Source organism: Zalophus californianus, chromosome 5, assembly GCF_009762305.2.
Source record: "Zalophus californianus isolate mZalCal1 chromosome 5, mZalCal1.pri.v2, whole genome shotgun sequence".
In the NCBI taxonomy this organism is placed as follows: domain Eukaryota; kingdom Metazoa; phylum Chordata; class Mammalia; order Carnivora; family Otariidae; genus Zalophus; species Zalophus californianus.
The window spans coordinates 95,486,953-95,500,534 of record NC_045599.1 but is presented as its reverse complement, the minus strand read 5'-3'; the positions used below and the strand labels follow the sequence as shown (position 1 = coordinate 95,500,534).

The 13,582-nt window shown below is 39.8% G+C and overlaps 1 pseudogene; it reads left to right on the top strand.

Annotated features, from left to right (window-relative positions):
• Positions 1-6,446: 6,446 nt before the first annotated feature.
• LOC113929562 lies at positions 6,447-7,319 on the top strand (annotated as a pseudogene).
• Positions 7,320-13,582: the final 6,263 nt, after the last annotated feature.

The window sequence follows — 13,582 nt, the reverse complement described above, 5'->3', positions numbered from 1 at the left end:
ATAGTCACAATGACACAGCAGGAATTTTGAGTGGTACATCTTCAAGGTCACCATGGCTATGGAAGCCTTAGTGCAGCAGAAGGCCATGGGTGAAAAGGACAGGAGAGAAAGGAAGAGGGATATCAGCAATTAAAGGAGGCCAAGACTGATTTGACCCAATTCTGCCCAGAACCCAACTTGCACCTCAAATGAGGGTTGGGACTACTTAGAGGCTTCTGACTCCTGAGTCCCAGGTGAGCACCAATATCCACCAAATCAGCTAGTGAGAATAGCTTGGAAAGCAAGCACCACCGACCATATTTTACCTAAAAGAAAATGTAATTCAGGTTTCAAATAACCAATTTTCAATTTGATTTTGGGGTTGCAAGCATAGCAACACAGGGGACTGTCAAGAAGAGAGTATTTTCACTCTTACAATGATATAGCCGTTATCAGAGACTATCCAAGAGTAGGATAAGATATCTAACTTTACACAACTGATACTGTTATGTAGCTGAGAAAATGCAATTAATTCTGTTAGAAATATTGATTAAGTGCCTTATGTGTTGTCAGGAATTGTCCCAGATGTTTAGAAACATAGAGAGACATATTTGGAGTTATTCAAGAATGAAGAACTAAAAAATGCAGGTAGAAGTCATACGGAGATAGATTTAGATTTGAAATACCAAAAAATATCTTAAAGTTTTTCAATAATTCTGTTACACATCATCTTCCATTGTGCTTCCCAGCTTTTTGCTCATACAGTTGTTGTCCCATTGATTGCACTGTATTCCAGTTAGTTATTTATGGATTTCTTTTCCCCTGAGAGTTTCCAAAATCCCCAAGGAACACATTTATTAATTCACTAATTACATAAATAACTCATTGCTCATATGTTTATTCGACAAAAGTTTTTTTGAGTGCTTTGTGCCTGCTGTTGGTATCTGGGGAGGCCAAGATAAATAAGACACAAAACCTTTCCTCCAGGAGCTCACAGTAAATTAGGGAGAAAGATGATGAGACATCAATATAGTTCCGAATAGTGTGTGCTATAGTGGAGGTATTTACTGAGAAAAGCAGGAGCATCAGGAGGGAATACCTAACTCTGCTGAGGGGGTGTCAGTGAAGGAAATTCATCATGAAATTGATGACTCTTCAGCTGCATCATGAAGGACAAGTAGAAGTTATCCAGGATTTTATCCCTAGTTTCCAGCACAAAACAAGTCTTCAATTCATCTCTGCAAAATGAATGAATGAATGATAGATAAATAGAGTGTAACTATATTTTTTTCCTGATCAGCATCTATTGCCCTGCATCCTGGTAATAGCACCTCACCCCTGGCTCCAGAAGTGGGCCCATGACCCAGGCCTTGGCAATGAAATAATGAACAGCTCTGGCCAGTGACTGGTTCAGGAGACTGGACATGGTTGAACTTGGTAGAGTGAGACTCATTTCAGGACCTGCTTGAGCAATCGGAGGATAGAATCTCTCTTTTTGCTGACTGGGAGCTGTAAAGTTGTCAGTCTGGGGCATCTGGGGGCATCTCAGTTGAGAGGTCTGCTGAGGATGAAGTTCCATAGAGGAAGCAGGACTGAGAGGTAGTGAGAGAGAAATTGGGTCCTGGTAACATTGTTTTAGCTTTTGGATCCAGCAGTAAAAGAAGTAGGTCTACTCCTTAACTGTTCTTTGGGTGATCATTAAATTACCTTTTTTGGGTGTGTGTGTGTTTGTGTGTGTGTGTGTGTGTGAGGTGGGGTTTAAGTCAGTTTTAATTGGCTCTTCTATTAATTGTGACCAAACATGTGTTGACTAATAGAGATAAATAGCTATCTACAGTATAAATTGCTTCACAAATTATTGAGTTCCCCATTTCCAGAATGGTTCATGTAAAATCAAGTCTATCAGAAAAGGAAATGCTGCATTACTGGAGAACCCTAAGTCCTTTTCAGCCTTGCTGATTGAGGCCAGGTTTCTCTCTGTTACCTGAGGAAGAGAGTGCTTGTGAAAGAGAGAGACAGAGATAAAGAGAGAGAGAGATAAAGAGAGAGAGAGAGAAAGACAAGAGAGACTATGCACCATAACATCACCAGATTGCCCAGCATCATTTCAGAATTACTATTTACTTCTTGTGAGTGACAAAATATACCCAAGCCAGAAAGAACTGACACACTAAAATTTTTATTAAAAAGAATTAACAAATGTGCAGGTTGGCTGAGAAAAAGAGATGTGGCCACTGAGGCACAGTGGCTGAAAAAGATATTTTTCTTTTTCTTCTTTCCCCTAAGTGCACCATCTAAAGGAGGAATTACTGTCAAACACAAACATCCTCACCACAGTGACAACCTTGGCAGGGACCAGAGGAGAAAGTACCCACTGGCCCTGTTCCCAGGGGTTTGAGTCAAGAGGCCAGGAATCTGTGTAGCACATCTGGGGCAGGAGAGCAGACGTCTAATGGGGCAAAGCCTAGAACGAGAGAAGGTACATTTTATGAAACGGAAATACAAATAAATAGCTGACACCAGAAGACAGAGCGTCTCCTGACTATTTAGAAGCCACTGGACTCTGGTTCTATTTATAAAGACGACATGTTCCACAGATCCAGTTTTCCCTGTTACTAATCGAGGCCAAAGCATCAACATATTCCAGGCACATGTGGGAAGGGATGAGATGTGGGTTCAGGGCTCTGACCTCTTTAATGAATTCACTCTGCATCTGGGTCAGGACACAAGCAGAGTGTTTTGTACTTTTTACTTTCAGTAACTAGGAGAGACATAGATGCATAGTCTTCCTCTAGATTTCTAGCTCTTCTCACCTTCCTGTAAGTTTCATCTTTCTTCTTTTTGGCTTGTCTGCCACCCCTACCTCCTTTTCATTCTCTCCCAGCAGAAAGAACATGCCTGGCTGCTTAAGGGACATGGATTCTGGTCCAGAACTGGCTATTCAACTTCAGGCATCTTATTTAATCTCTCTGGACTCCAGTTTTCTCATCTGCAAAATGGGCTTAGATAAGTGTTTACTCAAGTCATGATTCCCAAAATATGAAGAACTGGGCTGCATGCATGGATATTGAAGACCCGAGACATATTTCAGTAAAGAATCATATTCAACTTTGTTTTGTCAAGCATGGCTCAAATTCATCTGAGAACAAAATCTCTTAAAAAAAAAAACATGGGGACACCTGGGTGGTGCAGTCAATTGAGCGTCCAACTCTTGGTTTTGGCTCAGGTCGTGATCTCAGGGTCCTGGGTTTGAGCCCCATGTTGGGCTCCACACTCACTGAGGAGTCTGATTGAAATTCTCATTCCTTCTTCCTCTGCCCCTCCTCCTGTGCATGTGCTATCTCTCTCTCTCTCAAATAAGTAAATCTTTAAAAAAAATAACATGTAGCTACATTTCACTATTCTATGGTATACAGGTTGAAAACTGCTGGTTTTGGCCAATACTTGGATTGGTTCTCTAAACTTTTTTTTTTACCATCCTTCTATTTAGAGTGGTTAGGAACAAAAACTATATTTCTCAGACTTCCTGCAGCTAGGGTTTTGCATCTGGATTACAATGAACTCATGTGAGATGGGGAAGACATTTTCATTTCTTGCCCAATCCTGACGGATACACTAACCTAGATGATCTCTAAAAGTCTAGTTCAACTCAGTGGGATTTTTATGTTTTCTCTCTTGGCCATACCTTTTCTTAGGCTAAAAGCTCATTTATCTATCATGAATCTAGTTCATTTATTTATTTTTTCTGAGTTGTAATACATCCCAAGAAATAGACCCAGGTCAAATCAGGAAAGAGTAGATGCTAGCTGGGGGTCATCGTGCTCTGAAATTTCCATCATCTTCTACATTTCATTTCTGATTCAGTGGGACATAGGTCATCTTGGGGTCTTGTAGCAATTCTAAAAAGAGAGAGACCTGCTAAAAAGTTGGAACTACAACCATGATGCCCCATAGATCCTCTGGCCACCATTATGAGGCTGGATTGAGCTGGCTACACAGACTGTTTCCTCTCAGCAACCCCTGTTAATTTTATGGGGATGATTGTATTTCTCATCACATTCCAGGAGCATCTTAAATGCTGCTCCACTTAAAGAAGACAGCTAGCTCTAGGATGGCAGGGCCTAGCTCTGGCTCCCTGATGACTTAGTAAGCAATCTTGGTCAAGACAAATAACTACTGTGTCCCTTAGATTATCTGGGTCTAAAATCAATGAAGCAGCATCTTCCCTAGCTGCAGTACTTTAGATAAATAGGAGATCCTGTATGTAGTGCAGTGAGTTTTAAAATTTAGCTTTTCAGGTGGGTGTCAGATACTACCAAACTCACTCCTGACCTTGATTCCATGAAGGTTAAACATTGGAAGCTGGACTCATCAAAACATGGGATAAAGGGAATTTCTGGGTGGATGGTCCTTTGACAAAATGTAAACTGGTTAAAATTTGTCTTTTTCTCCTTCCAAGTGACAAAAGTTCAGTTTTCCAACTTTTTGCACTAGAAAGCTTTCCCTATTCTCCTCTGCCCCCTAGAATTGTGCAGTGTTTTAACTCTGTCCTTCTCAGAGCAAGGAAAAATAGTAAGCTCATTTATCCTGAGGCTGTTGTTTTAACCCTGGCATCCTATCAGTCCTGGATAGTTGCAGAGAGCATAAATGCCAGGGTCCCACAGCTAGAAACCCAACAGTTGGTCTTGGATGGGGCCCAGGTATACTAACTATTCCAAAGCTCCCATGGGTTGAGAACCACTAGGGTACTGTTACCTAAACATGCCTCTTGAAAGAGAATCATGGAAAAGTTTCCAGGGATCAACTAATCTTGTCCCACTCCTACTCAGATTTTCAGTAAAACAGATTATTGCCATTCACTTTTATTTGCAAGCTTCAAGGTAACCATACTAGAAGTACAGCTCTTTCCATAAATAAGAAGCTCATAAAATCTTGAAATAATGCCAAGGTTAGTTCAATATGAAGCTTCTATCTAGTAGCTGGTACCTTGTTCTGGAAATTCTGTGCCCATTCTGCCTCCTGGCTTGATTATGCTCGATTATCCCACCCTTGAATACCCACAGAACCTGGTTTTCATCCTCTGCCTGGTGTCCTGTTCCTCACCTAACTCTCCAATACTTAACCTGATGACAAACACATGGACTTTGAGTTAGATCTTGTTCAAGTCTTGACCCCACCACTCTGTAACTCAGGATTCCTTGAGAAAATTATTTGGAGCCTTGGTTTCTTCATCTGAAGAGTAGGGATGATACTTCTTATTCTATCAGTCCAGAGTTTTACACATAGTAAATATCCAACAATTGTGAGGTCTCTTTCCCCTCAAATCTCACTGTTTATTTTGCACTTATTTCTACCTATTGTTTATATGACCATAGCCCAAAGGGTTTTTAAAGGTAGGTTTTAGAGTATCAGTAGGAAGATGTTTTAGGCACAGCAAGACCTTTGTGTTACAATTGAAATTACAGCCTACTGGTCCCCACTAGCCTTCTCTTAGCTCCCACCATAAAGGGTCTGACCAAGGCATTCAGGACAGTGATGGGATGGATGCAGTGGGAGGAGTGATTTGAAGAAACCCTTGGTAGTCACCAGTGGGAAGCTAAAAAATAAACCCAGAAAAGACCTGGGAAGGGCAGACCACCAGATATCCAACTAGGAAGCAGAAATCCTGGCTGGAGTCTGTTTCAAACCACAGAATCTGAATTTAGGGAAGAAAGCATTAAAAACAATAAATTACCCAAAATGGCAAATTTAAGATTCAGCTGCCTCAAACTGTTACAACTTAGGCACTTGTAGAAGAGAAATATTCCAGATGGCAAAGTGGAAGGATGAATTATAGAGAAGGAAGTAGCTAATATCCTGTGCAAGACTTTGAAGAAATACAAAGAGAGCTTTCCTGGCAGGAGCAGGCTGGGGAGCCTGGTGTTTCTGGAGACAGAAATGGGGTGCCATTTGATCAGGGTCAGCTGGCCCCACTGGCCAGTCCTAGGTGCTCAGGGCTCAGGTTTGGTTTCAAATTGCCTTCTGTCTTCTAAGACATTCTGGAACAAATGGCCCTGGTGCCTTAGGAGGGGCATCTAGAGTGACTACTTAACATGTATATGATTTTGATTTGACATGGGCCATCTGGCCTTACTATTTAATTCAGGATCCCGTGGGCCTAGGTATGATTTCAAATTATATCTGATCCCTTTTCATCTTCTACTTCCCTTTATATCCAGGTCACTCCAGCTCTGGAACCAAGGGGATTGAATCTGAACAGGTAAACTGGAGAAAGGTGAAGGAATCTAACTGCATCCTGCTCAAAGGGGTCTTAGTTCTGGCTTCTTAAAATGTAGTCCTCAGACTGCATGATCTGACTATATGATGCCTTAGCATCACCTGTGAGATTACTGGAAATGCAACACCCTGGCTGGTCTGTGGCAAGCTGCAGACACCAGTTTTGTTCTGCAGGACGGGGTTTGTTAAAAGTTGTCAAGAATAAGGCTTACTTCAAGAGATACCAAGTGAAATTTAGAAAATGATAAGAGGGTAAAACTGATTACTATACTCAGAAATGCTTGGTAATTCAGGATATAAATAAGCACAACACACCTAAATACAGGATGATAGTTCATGTAACCAATGGAGATATCATTTGTCAGATTGCTTATGCCTATACAGAAGATGTGATAGTTTGTGCAGCTTATGCTTATGAACTCCCAAATTATGATATGAAAGTTGGCCTAACAAATTATGATGCAGCATATTTTATTGGCATGGTGCTGGTCTGCTGGCTTCTCAACAGGTTTGGCATGGACAAGATCTATGAAGGCCAACTGGAGGTGACCAGAGATGAATACAATATGGAAAGCATTGATGGTCAACCTGTTGCCTTCACCCTCTATTTGGAGGCAAGTCTTGCCAGAACTGCTACTGGAAATAAAGTTTTTGTGGCCCTCAAGGGAGCTGTGGATGGAGGCTTGTCTACCCCTCATAGTACCAAATTATTCCCTGGTTATGATTGAGAAAGCAAGGAATTCAATGCAGAAGTACATCAGAAGCACATCATGGGTCAGAATGTTGCAGATTACATGTGTTACCTAATGGAAGAAGACGAAGATGCTTGTAAGAAACAATTCTCTCAATACATAAACAATGTAATTCCAGACATGGTGGATGACATGTTTAAGAAAGCTCATACTGTTATATGAGAGAATCTAGTCTATGAGAAGAAGCCTAAGAAAGAAGTAAAAAAGAAAAGGTGGAGCCGTCCCAAAATGTCTCTTGCCCAGAAGAAAGACTGGGTAGCTCAGAAGAAGGCAAGCTTCCTTAGCACTCAGGAGCAGGCTGCTGAGAGCTAATAAACCAAACCACATTTTTCTATGAAGATTTTTCAGATAAAGATAATAAACTTATTCAACAAGCAGCTAAAAAAAGGGAAATGCGGCACCCCAAATTTACCAAATTAACATGATCCTCAGGTGTTTCATATGTATGTTAAGGTTTGAGAAATAACATACTCATAGATTTTATATGCAAAGGAAGAATATAGGCCCAGAAGGATCCCTGTTTGCATCAGAAAGGACATTGCCCATGTCTAATTGTTTCAACAGCAGTGAATGTCATGGAGTCTACAAGTTCCTAATAGCACTGCCAAGGCCTTGATCCCTAACAATAAAGGTCTTTTGGTCTGAAATTGGGTTCATAAGCAAAGGGCCACCCAGTGCTCCATCTCAGCCTCAGTTATTCCATTCTATTGTTTCTCCTCCTTTCAATGGGCATTCCGTGCCAAGTGGAGGAAAGTCATAACATGAAAGAAAGTTGTAGAAAACTGGTTTGCTATCACATTCAGAATAGTTCAGATTCCTTATTGTGGTCTCATAGGGGCCCTTCATTCTCTGGCACCTGACTACTTCTTAAAATTTATTTCTTGCCCTCTGTAATGCTTCTCCAGCCATTCTGGCCCTTTTCTTTCTGGAACACACCAAGTTCATTCTCAGCTCCAAGCATTTCCTATTTCTTCTACGGGAATGCTCTTTCTTTCCTCATGTCTTAGCATTGTTGAGTCCTCATGGCTTATGTCTCAGCACAAACAATGCTTTCCTAGAAAGACCAACCCTGCTACTTTGTCTGAAACTCCACCCCGCCTATTCTCTCTCTATCAGATTATCTTGTGGGATTTTCTTCATTGAATTTAATGTTACCTGGTATTCTCATGTTTATATTTACTGATTTACTTCTCCTTCCCTACCACATATAAGTTTTAGAAGAGCAGGGAACAGATTCCTCTTCCTGACTGCTATATCCCAAGTGCTTAGAACAATGCCTGACAAAGCATTTTTTCAAAAAAATGTTTACTGAATTTGAGTGAATGATAGCACTGGGGGGAAACTACTGGCTTTTCAATCATCTGTGCATTCCTGTTTTCTCTGCTCTAATCACTGCACTCATGCCCACCAATAACTCTGAAGGGCTTAGATGGCAGAGCCTGAGTCAATGATGTTTTAGGTCTGGCCCACAAGATTGAGATAGGTCACAGTGTGGTCACTTCAGGGCTGTGTAGTATTCCAATTCAATACAGTTTTGTAAACCTTATTGACTGCCTGTCTACGTACAAGGTACTGTGAAATACAAAGGCAAAATATAAATATAAAGCCAAAGGCATTCCAGGAAGACAAAATGGCATTTACAAAGGTATAGAAGCAAGAAAGTGGGGTTGGGAGAACTGCAAAGTTTGGTGATACCAAATGCAAAGTACACAGTTTGGGCAGACAGAAGGAAACAAGTCTGGGGAAGGAACCAGAATGCTTGTAATAATACATATCCTTGAGGTGAGGGACCTACTTTATGTTTGAGGTCAGATGCAAATATCTCAAATTCTTTTTAGTCAAAAAGAGCCAGCAGTGAGTTTAGCTGAGAGCATGTTGCAACTTCTAGCCCTCCTCTGTGCTCCCTTTGGGCACCAGGAGCACTATACCCAGCAATCTCAAAAGCCCTCACATGCTGGACCTATTAGGCACTGCATACTCCACTGTCTGAGTCATTTCCCCTCTGCCAATAGTGACAAACCCAGAGGAACTCTCCACTAATTGAATCTGAGATGACTCACTCTAAACCAGGGACTTGAAACTTGAAAATCTCAGCAGCAATGCCTTGGCAGTAAGACTCTTGGTTTAAGTTGTCCAGCTTATTGTCTGGGGAGCCAGTGGGCATGAGAAGATAGAGTAGAGGGTATCTGGGAGGAGGGCTTTGGAGCAGGAATTTTGGGTTTTCTCAGAGAGCTGGAAAGGCAATAGCACCCACTGTATGTCATGGCTTGAGCTCCCCAGCTGGCTGCCAAGTGCTAAAAAATGATACTCAAACAGGTTTTGTTTGGCACACCTAGTTTTGTTTATAATTTATTTAAAAATAAAGAGCTTTCACATTAAATTCTCAAATTTCTGGATTCTCTCAAAGATTTAAAAGACCTGGCAATAACCCACTACAACTAAAGAGTGGGTGCCCTTTATATAGGCTGTATGCTCCCCAGGTTTCCATGGTCTACACCTCAACTTTTACATTCCTAGTGTTCCTGCACTTATACCTAGAATGCTTCATTGGTTTATTATCCCTTTTGGCTCCTGTAGGATTTCAGTTTGCAACCCCTATTCTGACACTATCACTAAGAGGACAAACTCTGATGACATTTTCAGTAATAGGAATGGACCTCAAAATATTATCACTTTGGAAAATTTCACCAGCTCAGTGCTGAGAAATTTGTTAGAAAATAGTATAGTAAAAGGGCATGAAAATGATCAATCTCTACCCTGCACTTCTTCTCTCCTAGAAAAATACATAGTACTTCCATTTGAGGCCAGGGTTGTATTTTCTTTACTGTTTTACGTTCCTCATCATAATTACATCATGGTGGCTATTTAACTGATGCCCAATAAATAGGTAAGGAATGAAATGGCATTGCTGGTCTAAGTCTTATGCATCTGGTATCCTCCCCCAGGAGACCTGATACCCAGAGTATGACATATTTTGTTCTTTTTTTTTTTTCAACCATTTGTATTTTAATGCTCTGCTTCCTCCCCTATGTACTCATCTGCCTAGTCTTCTAAGAAGTGTTCCGTGACTTCCCCAAGTTGGAAGTATTAGCTTTCTCTGCTCTATTTAAAATTGGTACTTACTTGTTTTTATTATGTAACTTCCTGAGTTTTTATTTCCCTCATGGGAAAAGCAGTATCTACTTCATAAGATCATTATGAACATTATGTCTGGATGTGGTGAAATAACCATTGAAAACACTTATGTATCACTTACTGTATGCTAGGAACTCTTCCAAGTGCTTTGTATATGTTGAATTATTTAATCTTTACAACATTGTTGTAAGGTAGGTACTGCTATTATAATCCCCATTTTACAGATGAAGAAGCTGAGGCAATAAAAGGTTAAGTAACTTGCTCAAAGTCACCAGTCAAAAAGTGCTGGAGATAGGCTTCAAACCCCAGAAGCTGGACCCAGTATGTATGGTGCTAGCTACTAAATAATACTGCCTCTCTTCTGAAGTGAGGTCTACAATACATGGCCATATTCTTTGTGATTACGATAGAAAATTGTCTTTCATTATCCAATTTTACTAGTGCTGTTTTGCATTGTTAGTTATATACAGCCAGATTGAATCCTACTTGCTTTTAAAGATTGATTTGACTAGATTAAGAGAAAGGTGGGGAGAGAAGTGTCAAATAACATAAATAAAACTAAGGTGGGAACCACAGTCTTTCCTTCTTTTGCCTTATTTAGGCAGGAAATTCTTCAGGCAGAGAACATTTGTCAAAAACACCTTTATCAGCAGATCCCTCCTGGGAGCCCTTTGTCATCCAGAAGTACCACACACCCAGCCTAGATGCAGAACATCCCTGAGGCCAAGCAAAGACTTGGAACAAAAAGAATGCAAATGGCATTGGTTTTCCATTTCATTTTCAGATATGGATCTATTTCCCAATCTTACCTGTACAATTTGGTACAGACTCTCTTATATTTGTCCTTAGTTTCTTCATTTGTGAAATGGAAGATTGGAAAAGGCCAGGAATGGCAAACAGATTTGCTTTTGTAGGCCACATCCAATTGATTAGTCGTATGTGCCTCAGAGAACTGCAAGCCATAAGCTTGCAGTATATGAACTATAGAAGTATCTATCAGCATATTTTCCAAGAATTTGCCTCCCTGGGTTAGATGACTCCCCAGGCTCCTACCCAATTTTATGCTCATGTGAAAATAGCTACAAGAGGTAAAGGGAATAACAAAGCAGGAGATATGAATAAAAATTTTACAAAAGGACTATAAGGAAAAAAGAGTATGTCTATAGAATTACCATTTATACTGGAAGCAGTGAAGAGCAGGATTGATATTGCGGAAAATCCAATCAGTAATGTGGTAGAACAATATGAAAGTAATGTAGAGAAAAAGAGCAAAGTGAGGACTGGGGCAAGAAGGAGTTGGGTGTGATTATAAAAAGGCAACATCAGGGACATTTGTGGTGATGGAACTCTTCTGTGTCTTGACTGTGGAGGTGGAAAATGGACCAACGCATGTAATAAAATTATATATAACTAAGTACGCATACACACACAAATGAGTACAAGTAAAACTGGGGAAATCTGAATAAGATTGGTAAATTGTAGAAAAGTCAATATCCTATCTGTAATGCTGTATTATAATTTTGCAAGATATTACCACAGGAGAAAACTGAACAATAGGTGTATGGGATCTCTCTGTATTATTTCTTATACCTGCATGTGAATCTACAATGATCTCAAAGTAAAAGTTAACTCACCAAAAAAGAACAAAACTATAAGGACATTTAGAGAATTAGAGATAAGAGAATAGATATCCAATACACAGACAAATAGTACTATAAAACAGAACTAAAAGCAATGATCAAAGGTAAAAAAGAGATTAAAATGTTTCTATGCTGAAAAAATGCTAATATTCATGGATTTAAAAGACTCATCAAAATTTAGGGATAATGAGAGAAAAGAAATTCATTCTTAAACACAGTGTCAAATTTTGTATATTAGGAGGCTTGTAGCCAAAAATGATAGTCAGATAAAGTAGCTAGGAGCCAAGAGCTTGTGAATAGCCCTGGGGGCCATGGTGGAAATTCATAAACCAATGGCATTAATAAGCCCCGCCCCATGATTTGATTTGGGGATTCCTTTCCCCACTTAAACCATGGACTGGTGACAAATCTGAAAATGCTGCTGAATCACAGATGCTGCATGAGGAACACTCGCACTGAGAGAGAGATGGGATAAAGTTTCCTACCATTCTGAAAGATTCCCTACCATTCATAAATGATTTCTTGAAAAGCATAAAAGTGACTTTTACAGTTATTATTTAGATGTAGATCTAGGTACAAAGCAAATTCAGTCATTCCTGTACTTGCCCCAGAAACATTTCTTTAACCTCAATCCCATGCATTCAGTTAATGGGCGTTTATGGACATGTGGCAGGCAGAAGGTACTACAAATGTACAAAAGTACCGATTTAGGCATGACCCTTACCTCCAAACAGCCTCTTAGAGATAAGCATGTAATACCAACAACAAAGGCTGTGATTTATTAAGCGTTATCTGCATTCCAGATACTGCACAGGTGTTTTATATATTATTTAATTTAATGATCTCAATAATTCCATTGAAGGCAGAATTGGGATTTTACTTCATGTTTATGTGACCCAATGACTGTGATATTATTTATGCTCACTGCCCATCATTTTCCAAGATGAAAGTCAAATCATATAGCCACCATGACATCTTCTACGAACAAGTACAGATTCATCATTCATTCATTCAAAAACAAATATTTATTGGCATCATCTATGTACCAGGCTTTATGCTAGGTCCTGGGACATAATGGCCAGGAATCCATCCTCAAGGAGCTTCAAGTCTAATAGAAGAAACTGGTATTACTCAAATGATCAAATTAATGTATAACAATATGTATCCATAGCAAGGGCTATGAAGAAAAAGATAAATGTTGCTTTGAGAGCATATAAGGAACTAATCTGACCTATTCAGGGAATTAGAGGTTTTTCCAAAGAAGTGACTCTTTTAAAGAAATCAGAAGAAGGATTAAGAGTTATCTGGTTGAAGAATGTAAGGAAAGCACTCCAAGAAGAGGAAACAGCATTGGAAAATTCCTGTGGTGGGAAGAAAGGGGCATGGAAATATGATGGACTGAAAAAAAAAAGAGGACTGCCGTGGAGAAAGTGAAGTTTGGTGCAAGATGAGGATGGGAACTTAGGAAGTGCCGGGACATACCCAGCCCTGTGGTCCATGTAAGGAGTTTAGGAGTTTGCCTTTATCCTAAGAGCAAGAAGAAGACATTGGAAGGGTTTAGAAAGGGAGTGGTAGGGATGATGGTTTTGCATTTTCAATCAATAATTCTTCCTCCTCCTCTACTACCTCCTCCTTCTTCTTCTTAATATTTTTGCCTTCTATAGCCAAAGTTGTTAGTGCAAACTTCTCAATTATATTCTGTCTTAATAATGCTTATTATGACATCAAATAACAAAATATTATCTTCCTAATTAGAGGAGAGATACCTGGAAGGTTGGGGTTATTTCTTAAATTATATTT